At 37.5% G+C, this 13,081-nt stretch overlaps 1 long non-coding RNA gene across 1 annotated transcript; it reads left to right on the top strand.

The window, feature by feature from the left end:
• Positions 1–441: 441 nt before the first annotated feature.
• Positions 442–8,431, top strand: LOC140253369 (uncharacterized). The gene is made up of 7 exons (XR_011903837.1): positions 442–606; positions 2,433–2,539; positions 2,614–2,686; positions 3,277–3,476; positions 3,610–3,836; positions 5,015–5,138; positions 8,325–8,431. It is a non-coding gene; the product is annotated as an uncharacterized lncRNA (long non-coding RNA).
• The last annotated feature ends 4,650 nt before the right edge of the window (positions 8,432–13,081 follow it).

Genomic DNA, 13,081 nt, shown 5'->3' with positions numbered 1-13,081 from the left:
AGAATTTGCACTGACATACTATTTCCCCATGACATTTGAACCACCAATTTCCTAGTGCATGGTGAGTACCTATTTAGTGAACACTCTGGGAGTTTTCTTTCATCTTTAGATACACTAAGAAATCTTGTTTTAATATTATCTTAGCCTTTCATCTCCTGAAGAATATCAAAAGAAGGTTTTACAAGTTATATACAGACAAAATGTCTGAAAATGCTTAATGGTTGTGATCCAGTAGTGATAATGCAGAACTGATTTATGTAGATTTAGATTATATTCTGATCTATTTCCACATACTGAATAGCATTTTGTACTCCTTATTTTTTTAGTGGAATAGTCCTGTTTATGGAACAATCTGCTATTAATCTGAAGAGCTTAGGTTATCAGTATACTGACTTTGGAAGATAAAATGGTCCTTTTGTTTTCTGTATCCTAAGTTTCTTAGCATCTGAATTGAAGCCCAGTACGCTCCTTCAGCCAAAGATCATATACCAGTGAACTGACATTACCTCCAGGTTATTTCCCCAAGAGTTCTGCTGACAGACAGGCTGCTCTTTGCTGGGCCTGGAGAGCTGCAAGTTTTGTGTTCCCAGTATTCAAGAGATAACGGTAATGTTTTTTTTTTCTCTCGTATTTTTTTTCTCACACTTACTACTGTGAAAACAGTATGGGACGTCCTTTTCAATTCTTAGGCAAATAGTACTGCAAAAAGTGTAATAGTAATAATTGTACTACTACTGCACTGATTGCTCTCAGCTTAATTGTGAACCTGATTTTGCAAGATTTCACTCAGTGTTTAATTGGAACTTGTGCTTAAACTGCTTTTGAAATCATTTGAACAGTGCTTATACTTCTCAGTTTTGGTATTAAAAAGGAATATGAACAAATGAAATTTGTTCCAAATTGTCTTGAAAAACACTTGGATAAAAATATTGAGTTAAAATCTGTAACAAACAAATATATATATATATATATATATATATATATATATACAAATTGGATTTTTTATATCCAATTAATAATACTGCACAAAAATCTCATGTTGAGAAAATCCATGTTTCAACAGCAAGTATCCTAATACAAATATTTCAGTCAGATATTGACTCTTTGTGATGACTGGTCTTGAGATTACTAATGTGAACCATAATTGGAATGACAATTTTCTAATATCCATTGATTTGAGTGATTGAGGTCAAATGTTTGGGGGACACAGCCTTGCTGATATATACAAATATAAGTGCATACTTGATAAATCACAGTGTAGATGGTGATTAAACACTGTTATTTAGTATACATTTCCCTTGCAATTGCACTGAAACTTCTGATATAAAACCATACTCATTTCTCACATGCAGGCATACCCTGTGCATACTGGGTTTTGTTCCATCTTAGAGAATATTTCGCTATCAAAGCCACAGAAACATATTTGGTTTTACTTTCAGCTTTTGTCATATCAAGCTAAGAACATACAAAGCACATTGAATGATGATAAACATAAATGCAAAAAATAACCACTCAAAGGCCTAAGCCCAGCACATTCTCTGTGTGCTACCTATGCTCACTTGCTGGTGAGTTTCTCTAAAAGAAAAGGTGGCATCAGTCTAATTTCACTTGCATCTTCTGCCAGAAGATTGTTGTGAAAGTCTGAAAAAAGCAGTCCAAAAGATTGTTTTGCAGGATGTCAGAAGTTAGAGACTGGAACAACATCTAGGATTGAACCTGCTTCTGACCTTTGACATTCCATGGAAAAAATATACCGACTCACATCTCTACTTCAGTGTTATGAGTAATATATTTCAAAGCATTTATGAGCCTTGTCTAATTCCAGTTAAAGTTAATGGAAAAATTCCCACTGAACAATACTGATAGTAAATATAATCTTGTTGGATTGCCAAGGGGCCAGCTGTGAAAAGACTGCTATTGTGATAGATACTAACAGTAGCAAGCTCAAGTCCCTAAGAACTTATGATCTAAACAGACAAGACTACCCATGGGGAGGGAACAAAATAGCCAAGGAACTGAATGGCATCCTATTATACCATGCATAATTGAGTCGTATCAGTGTTTAGTATCTTGGATTACTCTCCCAATTAATCCATCTGGCATTTAAAAACTTGAACCAGAGAAAATACAATTGCCCCTTAATCTTTTGTTTTGAATCTCCATTATATTTGGGTCTCAGTTCGTTTTCTTTCAGTTTGTTACTTGGGCATTTAAAAGATGAAGAATGTGGGACTGCAGGTGAGGTAGCAAGAGTTATTTTCAAAGTCAAGGGAACATCAGAGCCTGTGTGAGCATCACAGGAATGTCCATAGTATCTACCTTAGCATATGGAGTAGTCCTTCACATATTTAGTAAGCCTCCTGGACATCTGCTGTGAGAAGTGCTACTGAGACAAGCCTACCTTGGGATTTAGGACTTTGGTCTTTTCACAGGTTCAAAACCAGAGCAGCAAAAACAGACTTTGAAATTCAGTGATGCTACTGCCAGCTCCAGCTGTTCTCCTCTCATGTTCCCCCACAGGCATCTAGCTTGGATAGTGGTGAGTGTTAGCAATAGTAGTTTCCAGACTATTTAGGCTCAGGAGAGCTGATGGTGTTTTTCTTTCTTTCACAGATTTAAATACTGGTTCCTTCTTTGTACACCATATGTGCTTCTGTACTGGACAGTGTCAGAACCTTGGAAAAGAGTGGGTCCCTTAGCAACAAGATCTGGTTCCTTTTGCCTTGACCAATGAGAGAGATGTTTTTCAAGTGATATTTGAAAGAAATATTTACAGGCTGGTTGAAGGATGTGATCTCGCTTTATCACTGAAAAAACTGTGATGTAAAATGTGATTAGGTGAAGCACGAGACTCCCTTGACCATTACTTTCCTTAAAGACACCAAGGTGGGGAGGATGAGGTCAGGGAGGCATGAGGGGCACTGCAATTCTGAGCCTGCATTAATGCTCCTACAAATTCTTGGTCATGTTGTTCCAGTCTGAAGATTTGTAAGAATTCTGATGCACTATAAGTAGTGAAAATGCACAGCTGCTGTTCACATCCTGAAATTAGTCTCTACCCAAAAGGCTCTCTTGGAGGATTATGTGATCCTTTCTTGCCACCCACTCACTCTGTCATTTCCTAAACTCTGATGTTTTTTACAGCATCTCTGGCAGTTAAAAGAACATATGTACATGTATATCCCCAGAGCAGACTGCAAACATGTTTTTAGAAGTACACAAGAAGACATCTATTTCATAGGTCAAACCAAAGGAATCTGGCTTTTATTGTTAAAGGACTCGAGGGAACACATGTACTGCTGTCGGCTTCTCTCCACACCCACTCTGTGAGATGACTACAGAATCATTTTAATGAAGAATGAAAACTACATAATTCAAGCAATGGGGTCAGAAGTCTGATGTCTACAGGGAAAGTGCATTGGTTTTACTTCAGCTAGATTTTAAATCTTGGCTTTAAGGCTCGGTTAAATAATTAGGTAAGTAGATTAATTTAATTTAAAACCAAGCTAATTTAAGACAAACTAATAGCTTCACTTTTTACACTAAAATGAATGTATTCCCACAAGAGTTTGCTCTGATTTATCTAAATCAATTAAATTCATATCCCAGGTCAAACCAGTGCAACATTTCCACATAACTAAGGCCTTAAAAAAAGGATTTTAAAGATAAATATCTCAGTTAAATACTTAAGTTGCAGTCTGAAGCCTATTGAAGTCAATGAGACAGGAGAGAAAGCTGCCAACAAGACACGCTCTGAAGTGCCTTTCTGAATCAGTGGCTTCACTCTGCTCCAAGGAACAAACCTCCATTTCAGCAAAAGTCTTCTCAGGATCATGGTGAGTTAATATTTTCACTTCTTCCATTTGGGCAGATGGAAACTAATCATAGTTTTTCTTGCATTAATGGGTCAAAGTTATCTGTACAGTTGCAACGACAACCCAGCTTAAGACAAATCAAAACCACAGAAATATCTGCATAAGTATTCAGACGACTGCCATGTGCTTTGTGGTCATGACTGCTCCAGTATCCCTAAGCATTCTAACTATTACAATGCCATGAGCTGTTATCATGTTTTCCAGCAGGATAGATGGGTGATGGATTGTGAGTGTGGGTGCAGCTGACAGTGGGTTTCTCCAGATCCTTCTGAGCCCCAAAGCTCATTTCCAATGTATTAATATTCATATGTTTATCTTATTTATGTTTATTTACTTCTAATACAAGCTTATTTGGGAAGAGCTGTTCCCTTCCACATTTAGTCCTATGCTAGTGCTACATCCTTATCTTTGTACACGCTCCTTTGAATTGTACTTAAGTGCAGTACTCCATCTGCTTTCAGCAGTCCAGTTTGGAATTTGCATCTCTTCCCCATGAGAGCAGGTCAATCATTGCGAGGTGCTTGGGAATTTCTTTGACAAATGAGAGGGACTCTGCTCTCCCACAAAGAACTGACAAAGCATTTTCATGTGCTGCAGGCCTTTTACTCATGCATGCAGTAGCATTTGTATTCAGAGTAGTAGGAAATGATGGATACTTTTAAAATGGTTCATCTTTCATACAGATCACATATTTACTATGTCATAATCAGAACTTGGCAGTAGTACAAAGATGAAAAATCTGTGAGGACCAGAGCACTGTTTTGGTTCCCCCCCCCTCCCCCTCCCCTTTCTTCTAGGGAATAGCAGCATGCCAAAGAGCATCTGGGATTGTCAAAAGGCAGATGGGTCCATAGTGCCTTCACACCTGATACTCTTTACTCTTTACTTGTGGAGTGAAGCCACTGCATGAAAGGGAGAAATATATTCCTTCACTAATTGAATGCTTGCCTCTCTGATACAAGTAAACTCCTGGCAGAAAGCCCCACCTGACTCCCACATAGGGGTGCTGGGTGTGGTGTATGGAAAGGTCTAATATACAAGTGATGCTAAACCACATTTGAATAGTTGGTTGAAATTATGGCTGCTCTTGGGTTTACTGGTGAGTGAAGCTGTGAAGACCTAGCCCTTCTATCTTTCAGCCTGCTGTCCAGTTTTGCAAACTGTTCTCAGCCCTGACCTTGCCTCCACACTGAGATGAAGGCTGTGTCCATCTGTGATTTCTGCAAGGACCACTTATATCTTCCCTGGAGCTCTTCCTGACAAGTGAGCTACCTTGATGATTTCTGTCTACCATAGTTCAGTAAGAATAGTTGCATGAGCAGTTACTCCCAGGGGATAGAATACAAAAGGAAGGAAAGGAAACAAATCAAGATATCCTGTGATCAGAGTTAAAATCGCCTCAAGCTGTGATATTTGAGTCAATAACTGTGAGTTCTTGCACAAAAATGATGATTGTAAGCTGTCTAGGTGGTATATGGAAAGGCCCTAGCAACTCAGCTTAAATTATGGCTCCCAACTATTAGCAAGTTATAGCTTGTGATCAATTTAATGGTTGCCCATCAAACTATACAGGCAATAAAACTGATTCACAAAAACAAGATGGAACTTGGTGAAAAAATAATGATGTGCAATGTATTAATCCAGCTCCAGACAACACAAATAGTCCATTACTTTTCCTGAGTATGTTCTGTTCTGAAGTAAAGTATTTGTAGGAAAGCTCATCATCAATGAAATAAAACATTCTGTGACTCAGTCAAAGGAGTGGCACTGTGACATACAATCTGTAACACACATGTTTACGTAATTTCTCAGGAGTGGAAAAGTAAGTTAAAATTTTGTATAATGAAAATGCTAACTGGAAGACCAACTGCCAGTGAAGCTGATAAGCTTATTCACTCTGTCTTTCTGGAAGGAAGAAAAAACAAACAAACAAAAACATATTGAATCTGATTCTGATCTCCTTTGCACTCAGCTTAAGTGAGAACATAATTAGGCCCACTCATTCTTCCTTTAAAAATGATTTCTTTCATTAGGGCTAAATGCTGATAACAGCATGCTGGATGAGTTAGGGATTTTTTATAGTGTGGGTGAAAAGTTAAATATGTGTTGCAGCAGCATATGTCTGCACAACTAGATCTACCCCCTTTCTTTAGAGAGCAAATTGGATGCAGAAGACAACACATTTGCAAAGGGATGTCTCAGTGTAAAAGAATAATGTAATTTCATCAGTTAACATGACTGAAAAATAAGTCCAAAAGGAAATAGAACCATTCTGATTTAATCCCAGACAAATCAACACATCTCTAATTTCCCAGAAAAGAAACTGCACTGATGGTGAAATAATCTTCAGTTTCATGTATAGGTGCCTCGATAAACTAGGGAATACAATAGAAGTTTATCTGTTTAAATTCTAAACATGCTTAGATATCTGTTTTTATTAATTCTTTCTCAAATATTTTTGCTTGTATCTACAACGCTACATTTTTGTTCAACTACAAAGAAAGGCAGGATACAAACAAAGAAATAAGTAAATTCCTCTAACTGGAAGTCTGATGGGCTTAGCTTAAATATTCAAAGTAGTGCAAAAGAACTGGTAGGTTCTGACATCAGCTTGTGCTGTGCTTTTTAGAGAGCTACCTCCAAGCCTTAATTCCCTCACTTACTGTCTTCTTGTAAATGGGAAGTCACGATGTGAATGAAGCCAGTTACTGCATTTCATATGCAGCTTCTCCAGCACAGATTATACAGACTGTGAAGGAATCAAACTCTATCTTACATAAAATTATTGATGGAGAATATGTGAGTTCTTACGCATATTAAGTAAGAAATCTGTCACTTTATCTTTTGATGTGTTTGGCTCTAATGGGAAGAAAACAAGATTTTACGTATGGTGCTAACACCTTTCCCCCTTCACGTTGCTAATATTTCATAGTTTTAAAACCAAATCAGAATTATAAAATGCTGCAGGATCAAAGCAAACAGACTGCATTAGAAACCTAGATAAAAACTCAGATAGTCTAGAGACAATATGGGGAAATTTAGGTTTATAATTTCAAGGATTTTTCTCATGGGAAAAGTAGCACTTTGCTTTAATGAAAGAAAATAAGTAGCTAGAAGCACAACCCATTTGCTGTTTGATGTAACAATGTTATCTACTCCTTGGGCTTTTTTTTTGTTTCTGTTCAAGGCATAAAATAATTATTGGAGAGGGCCGTTTCATCTCCTTGGAGTACAAAAGTCCTCTTGCTAATTGCCACATCAAATGACTAGAGGACCCCAATGGAAACCTTCAAATGACTGTGAAAAAATTCAGGCCATCACTAAATGCTGGGCACTTTTTGTGTGTGTGATTTCCCATTGCAGATTAGGTTACTTGGGTGTGGGCTTATCACACAGGAAAGGCCTGGCTGCAGATTAGTTCTGCACCATTGCAGGTCTGTTATGCCAGTTTCATCATTGACCAAATCGATGGCTAGCACCTTTATTGTATTTTTGTGATACGAAAGAACACTGGACTGTCCAGGCAACAAAAGAAGCAGCAAAAGGCCTACTGTGTTTCTAAAGTGTTACTTCTCTACTTTTTGTCATGCACCAGTGACATGAGTGCCAAGTCCCAGACTTAAACCTCACACAGAGTGAGAAAAAAGCTGTCAGTCTCGGCTTGTTCAAAGACAATTCCTTTGTGAAGATCAGACTAAAGTGGCATGGTCCATATACTCCGTAAAGCATGCCAAGGAGTCAGAAAGTCATAATCTGCCTTTGTACTTGTTGCCATTCACATTTTCCTCCATAGCTGGTGCCCAATTACCAGTGCTGTAATTTTTCTCTATTGTTAGAAAGCCATAAGAGTTAGCTACCACTTATCCAATCAGGGTCGTGACCCGATGTATTTAGGCTTTGCAAATATAAGTAACAGTTCCCTTATCGGTGTCACCAGGACTCTTTAACACTTAGCAAGCAGAAAGATAAATATACTTGGCAGATACAATTTGATCCATTGCTAAGCCTTCCATTTTACCAATGACCCATGGTGCTCTGCCATTCAAGAGTATGTTAACTGTTATAACCTTATACCCTTCACTGTTGGCTCAGAAACTGACCAACTTATGCTCCCAGGAAAGACTTCTATGACAGCCTGTAAACCTGATCTGTAACACAAGGGTTTGCTTTGGGAAGCCTGTGATGATTCTGAGCTTGTTTACACAAGTCATGCTCTTAGCATTTTCCTCATGATTCACACAAGGGCAAGAGCTGAGCTAGAGCTCAGGTCTACTTACTTCAGGGAAGAGGAGGTAAAAATGAATTTGAGTTCTGTATTGTGATCAGAAGCATCTCTTCTTACCTACTGACATTCTTTGGTTAACTGGCAAAATCATATTTTGCTACAATGCCACTTTAGAGCTCAAACCTATCCCGAAATGTTCTGACAGCATTCCTCTCCTCTTTCAGGTGCTTTCTTTGATCTCTGTCAGCCACAAAGCCTACAAGAGAGAGGACAGTGCTGTAAAGGCCTGACTGCAGGAGAATGCTGCAGGAAGCTGACGAGAGCAGATTTGCAGGTATACATTCCATTACAAAGGTAATGTGCACTTAATTATACAGGCATACAACACCTAAAATTGCAGGTAGTTGAGTATCGTTTCTTCATTTTGTAATAATCTAATTTATCTGTAGCCTCTAAATGATGTTACCACAAATTTTACCAAATATTTTCAGAAGATGGTATGTTTCTATGGCTCCAGTCTTCAGTGCTGGGAAGATGTGCTAGTGGCTCTAAAAAAAATTACAACCAAGTTTCTTTTGCATTTATATTTCTTAACAACTAGGTCCAAAATAAACTTAAAGAATTGCAGTAATTCAAGATGTTGAGAGAGCACAATGCTGCAAAACTTATCTGTCCCTTGTAGTGTCCAAACCACCTTACAGCAGCAGCTCTGAATCTGAAATTCATGATATGCAGTTTAAACCAGAGCAAAGTGAGCAATGTCACAAGAGACACCTTAGAGTTTCACCCAGACACTAGCATAATACTGTTTCAGAGTGGCAGAAGTGCTTGAACCAAAGCCAGCAAATGCTGTAAGGTCTGTATTCCTTTGCTTGTTTACTTTAAGACCTTTTAAACTTAAGTCTATCTATCCCTCTAACAGATATTGAAATAAGTCCTTAGCAGAATTATATTTAGAAGGAACTTTTTAGAGAAATGGCTGAAAATGCAGTTTCAGATCTGGAGAAGCACCTTTTTATGTAGAATAGGACAAGAAAATTGTGTAAGTCAGGTAATAAAACTATCAAGGTGACTGGAGCTTTGGACTGTCTTGTAAAATGCATCTTGATTAACTATAGATTTGAAAGTTTGAGGGATTAAGCTATTGCCTCTTCTAAAGCTTCTTGAGAAACATATTTCTTATTTATCACAATGAAAGTTCTAAATGCTATTTTGAAATCTAAATTTGCAACTGAAGTAAGTTCATACTAAAACAAGTAGGCACTGACCAGCCACACTCTCTAGACTGCTGTGTGAATGTCCTTGTTCATTCTCACTGTACAGTTTCTTTGACTCTCACATTGAGATCTTATTTATATCACTATAAATTGCATGGATGACAAAATGGGAAAATGAGAACTGTACTGTTCTGTCAGTTCCTGGCTTTATGAGACGTTTGGCAATGAGGCAGTGTTTTGGAGCATAAGCAGTAAGAACTCCGTCACTATTCAGAGTGGACTGGTTTGGAGGTTGCCATTAAGAATCTCTTTCCAATTAGAGCAATATGCACTGGAAGAAACAATGCTGAAGATTTTATAGCAGCATGAGGATAAAAGAGTTTTGTAGAAAGAAGAAGCAGAACATGAAATTTGTATGCTAACACATCTCCACATTGTTTTGTACCACTGACTGCTAATATCATGAAATTCAGTAGAATCCCATTATTATGTTTGATTAGACAAAAAGCAACACTGGCAAATACCAGAGCTAGCCCTTGCACTAACCATGGAGACTTTACACCTTCAGATATATGTATTTAATTACAAGGAGCTTACAGACTGTTTCCATTTATTTTTACTGTGTCAGCAATTTTTATGAGCATAAAGAACAGCTTCTATCAAAATATTTTTGTTGATTGAGTGATTATATGCTTTAGTTCACTAAGGTACTTAGAGAATACTACGTAATGTATTTAAATACTAATTTGCTGGTATAAGAAAGAGGACAACATATTTTGGGAAAATTGAAGTAACCTAGTTCATACAGTGGAACTTTAACAAATCTGAAAGGGTAGCCAAGACTCCTCATTCTTGTAAAATGATTTAACCAGAATTAATGGCTGAACAGCAGTAGCAATTCACTTATGTATGCAGCTGGGTCATGACTGAGTCAGCATTTTAGTCAAGATTAAAGCACATGGTCAACCTTTCCACTTGAACATATATCTGTGCACATAAAGAATTGTTTGGTCTTCTGTCCCATGTCAGGAACTCAGAGGTGAATTTATGCACTTTAATGTAGCAAGCTTCCTCATCCCCTCTCCCACGTAAAAGTTAAAAGCTTCATATGAATAAAATGTACTTGGTCAGTTTTATACTCTGAATAGCAAGGAAATGTTGTGTTACAACCAGTGCTTTCAAGATTATGAATCCAATATTTTACCGCTAATGACGCAACATCAGCACTATAGCTACTAAAGTTAGAAGCCAGGAGAGGTCTTATTTCTTTTTTAGTTGTTAAGAATTGCCTGGGCAAAGTGAAGAGAGGGGAAAAAAAAAAATTTAAAGGGACTTGCTAAACATCCTGTATATTCTTGGACAAAGACATTACACTGACAAGGTGCCCTTCCTCCTTGGAAAAACTTTGTAGAGTTGAGTGGTTATCACTCCTAGTTAAAATCAGCAGGTAGAAGGGCATACCCACTGATTACATGGCTTCTCTAAGTCCACATGGTTTCTGCATCTGGCTGCTTCTTTCCTCTTCCTTTGAAAAACCCCGCCTGACTGACATTTTGAAACCACTGTGAATTGATAAATTAATGCTTGGAGGTTTTATTTTTCTTTCCTTTTAATACCATACAGTCTTCAAAATTACTAACATATTTTTTAGAGCACATTTTCTGATAGTTTCTAATCCAATAGTGATTTAGTTGCACTCCTAGCTCATGGTATTATGCAACAGGAGATGCAAAGACTAAGCAGAATCTCCAAGGGTAGTGAAGTCCGTGCTTTGATGATACAGTACAAACTTTGCAAGCATGGCTCTACTGCTGCCAGCTGAACTTCTAGATTTAGACTCTGCTAGTCTTAGCCCCAAATTATAGTAATATTATTGTTCAGCTAAATCTCTAGTGCAGTTGTCTTAGAGGTCACATCCTTCAGAAATAGTTCATGGAAGTTTTCTTTTTAAGTGGCATCTACATGGGACTAAAGGCAGATGATATATTTTAGGCTATCACTCTTATCTGGAGTTGAGATGCTCAGGAGAATTAGGAATTCTTTTTTGCCTTTTAATGATGTGTTAGACCATGGAGTTTCCTGAACATTTAGCAAAGGGATGTCAGGGTGAAACAGCTGCACATATTAAACTAGCAGTGAAATCCAACTCCTTTTCATCTCCTCAGTTATACAGCTTTTTGTGAAATTATTCCACAGGGCAATGTGTGAATAACTGTTAGCTAATGTATGATCAATCCAATTTTAAGGTGGTACAAATGGGACTGCCCACGTAGTGCTGACATAGGTGATGGAGCCAACACTGAGAAAACACAGTGTCGTAAATTGATTCAAGTTAAATGACCTGATTCTTTGCTAATTATTTTATAGTTCATTGACATTCAGAAAATGTGAGAACTGCAAACCTTGTAGCAACCAGGTGCCACGAGATGGTTGTAAACAGAAAGTCTTTGATGCAACAAATGGTATGTAGGGGCAGCTCCGTACAGGCATTTTAACACAAAGGCTCACTTACAGAGTTATTGCCAAAATAAAAAATAAATCAAGCCATAATAGCTATTTTAATCCTGCTTGGAAAACCCTTACATGAAAGAATCTGATGCACTGACCTTACCTTTCCCCATCAGTTCCTCATTTCTTCTCTAGTTACAGTGTAAAAGACATTTACAGAAAGTATAAAGAGGAGTCACCTAATTATTAATGTCAGTATAAAAGAAAAGCATTTCTGGAAACAGACATTGGATTCAAAAATCACTTTGTAATTTATAATAGAAGGTAGAAATCTTCAAAATTATTGTAGGACCAAGAACACAGCTAAAATAACACAACATGTTTGCAAATACCCTTCACTCTCCTTCGGAAGAAGGCAGGGTGACAAAATGGATAGTACACTTAAGTAGAGTGGAAAAGGAGTACTGATGGAAATGGTTGATTTTAATCAGGTTTTAAATCAACAAGCAAGATACACTGATTTACAAGACTGGCTCTGATCTTATTTGGTATTTGTTTTTCATTGTTTTCCCATTAAAAAAGATTATTTCTTTTGCAAGTGACAAAGCCTGCTTCTTCTTTTGGCTTACCAGAAAGTTTCCTTTTGTCACTTCATATTTATTTCAGAGTTTTCCTTGCCTAGTAGGTATTGCTCATGCATTACTCAGATCTTTCAAGCTGTGTTCAGAAGAGAATTTGGAACTAAACTAAATATACAAAAAAAATATTTTACCAAAACTGAGCTGTCTGAAATGCAGAAAGAACATGACTTGGTTTTACCAAGATAGGGCTCTGATAGATTTCTTAGATCAAAGATATGATTTTTATGTATTAAACTAAATTAATTGGCCTTTTGATTGCTACAGACTAGGATTTGATACTTGCTATATATTATCTCTTGTAGTCTGACTTAATTCGTGGTTTGGGAGTGGGAGACCAACTTCCTTGCCTTCAAATCCTGAGGAGTTTCAGAAGTTAGTGTCAACTTCTCACTGTACCAGACTAAAAGAACAGACAAAAATGGAAATCTTCTATAGTGCAACAAGCTCTGCTCAAAGAAGCTCACCCAGCAGCCATTTCAATGCCTTGGCGTTTGTTAAAAGGTAAGCAGAATTAATTCAGTGTTGCCAGAGGAGACAACAAAGTCTCATGCTGCTGTGTAGAGGATCTGACTGCAGAGATAAAATAAATAAATAAAAAGCTCAGGGTCCATTCATGTACAGTTCTTGTTTTTATCCAAGTCCATGACAAACCTGAGAATGTTCCATCCTTCCTTT

Source organism: Excalfactoria chinensis, chromosome 5, assembly GCF_039878825.1.
Source record: "Excalfactoria chinensis isolate bCotChi1 chromosome 5, bCotChi1.hap2, whole genome shotgun sequence".
Lineage (NCBI taxonomy): Eukaryota > Metazoa > Chordata > Aves > Galliformes > Phasianidae > Excalfactoria > Excalfactoria chinensis.
Note: the sequence above shows the minus strand (reverse complement) of the source record. Positions and strands in the feature narration are given on the sequence as shown.